Source organism: Vanacampus margaritifer, unplaced genomic scaffold (genome assembly GCF_051991255.1).
Source record: "Vanacampus margaritifer isolate UIUO_Vmar unplaced genomic scaffold, RoL_Vmar_1.0 HiC_scaffold_209, whole genome shotgun sequence".
NCBI classification, from domain to species: Eukaryota; Metazoa; Chordata; class Actinopteri; order Syngnathiformes; family Syngnathidae; genus Vanacampus; species Vanacampus margaritifer.
In genome coordinates this window covers 12501-13861 of record NW_027520919.1, presented here as the reverse complement: position 1 = coordinate 13861, position 1361 = coordinate 12501, and positions in this window count along the sequence as shown.

The following is a 1361-nucleotide window of genomic DNA, read 5'->3' as shown; positions in this document are numbered from 1 at the left end:
CGTGCGGAGGGGTGTGTGTGCGTGCATGTGCCGAACAAGGAGGAGAGCGCCTCACTTCGGGGCTTGTCGCTGGCCGTCGGCGGGGCTCCAAGGACCAGGGGGAGAGCGCCTCTCTTTGGGGGCTTGATGCTGGCTGTTGGCGCGTGTCTTCGGGGCTCCACGGACCAGTGGGAGAGCGCCTGTCTTCGGGGCTTGATGCTGGCCGTTTGCGGGACTCCATGGACCAGGGGGAGAGCGCCATGGACCAGGGGGAGAGCGTCTCTCTTCAGGGATTGACCAGGGCTCCAATCTTCCCATTGAAATGAATGGCGGGTGACCAGGCGTCCAAATCCCCCATTGAAATGAAGGCCGGATGCCCAGGGCTCCAATCTCCCCATTGAAATGAATGGCGGGTGACCGGGCGTCCAAATCCCCCATTGAAATGAAGGCCGGGTGCCCAGGGCTCCAATCTCCCCATTGAAATGAATGGCGGGTGACCGGGCGTCCAAATCCCCCATTGAAATGAAGGCCGGGTGCCAAGGGCTCCAATCTCCCCATTGAAATGAATGCCGGGTGACCGGGCGTCCAAATCCCCCATTGAAATGAAGGCCGGGTGCCCAGGGCTCCAATCTCCCCATTGAAATGAATGGCGGGTGACCGGGCGTCCAAATCCCCCATTGAAATGAAGGCCGGGTGCCCAGGGCTCCAATCTCCCCAGTGAAATGAATGGCGGGTGACCAGGCGTCCAAATCCCCCATTGAAATGAAGGCCGGGTGCCCAGGGCTCCAATCTCCCCATTGAAATGAATGGCGGGTGACCAGGCGTCCAAATCCCCCATTGAAATGAAGGCCGGGTGCCCAGGGCTCCAATCTCCCCAGTGAAATGAATGGCGGGTGACCAGGCGTCCAAATCCCCCATTGAAATGAAGGCCGTGTGCCCAGGGCTCCAATCTCCCCAGTGAAATGAATGGCGGGTGACCAGGCGTCCAAATCCCCCATTGAAATGAAGGCCGGGTGCCCAGGGCTCCAATCTCCCCATTGAAATGAAGGCCGGGTGACCAGGCGTCCAAATCCCCCATTGAAATGAAGGCCGGGTGCCCAGGGCTCCAATCTCCCCATTGAAATGAATGGCGGGTGACCAGACGTCCAAATCCCCCATTGAAATGAAGGCCGGATGCCCAGGGCTCCAATCTCCCCATTGAAATGAATGCCGGGTGACCAGGCGTCCAAATCCCCCCATTGAAATGAATGGCGGGTGACCAGGCGTCCAAATCCCCCATTGAAATGAAGGCCGGGTGCCCAGGGCTCCAATCTCCCCATTGAAATGAATGGCGGGTGACCAGACGTCCAAATCCCCCATTGAAATGAAGGCCGGATGCCCAG